Source organism: Ciona intestinalis, chromosome 2 (genome assembly GCF_000224145.3).
Source record: "Ciona intestinalis chromosome 2, KH, whole genome shotgun sequence".
Taxonomy (NCBI): domain Eukaryota; kingdom Metazoa; phylum Chordata; class Ascidiacea; order Phlebobranchia; family Cionidae; genus Ciona; species Ciona intestinalis.
The window spans coordinates 1,164,736-1,165,181 of NC_020167.2; the positions used below are offsets into that span (position 1 = coordinate 1,164,736).

A 446-nucleotide genomic window follows, 5' to 3' on the forward strand; every position below is an offset into this window, starting at 1 on the left:
TAACCACTGTCGTTTCCGACCACGCGAGGATAAAATAAGTTACATTCATTCATTTATTCATTCATTCAAATGTGAGATGAAAAATAGAATTTCTATCGGGGCATTTAGAAACACCACAGCGTCGAAAAACAACCATCGTTATTTCCACGTATACTCCATTATTAAGATTTCGGATCACATGAACCCAACGCATTTTTCTTAATAGAAACCTCATCAGGGAATTTAGAATGCGATGAACGAAAAATAAACCTAGATTTGAGTCCTTTGCGGTTAGGTTTAGAAGTCCATTATATAAAAAGTCCGGATATTATAGGCATTTCATATAATGAAAGAAGGTAAACCCGAGGACATCACTGTGAGTGCTCAGGTGGTGAGTGCGGCATTTGTGGGTATAAACCTGGTTTAAGCGGCCTTTACACGCGGTTTGACTTCCATCCTGTTATTAA

At 38.1% G+C, this 446-nt stretch overlaps 1 protein-coding gene across 2 annotated transcripts in view; it reads left to right on the plus strand.

Moving 5' to 3' along the window:
• The window catches only part of LOC100185627, a 12,507-nt gene that overhangs the window by 3,166 nt on the left and 8,895 nt on the right, over window positions 1-446 (plus strand). The window lies entirely within an intron of this gene.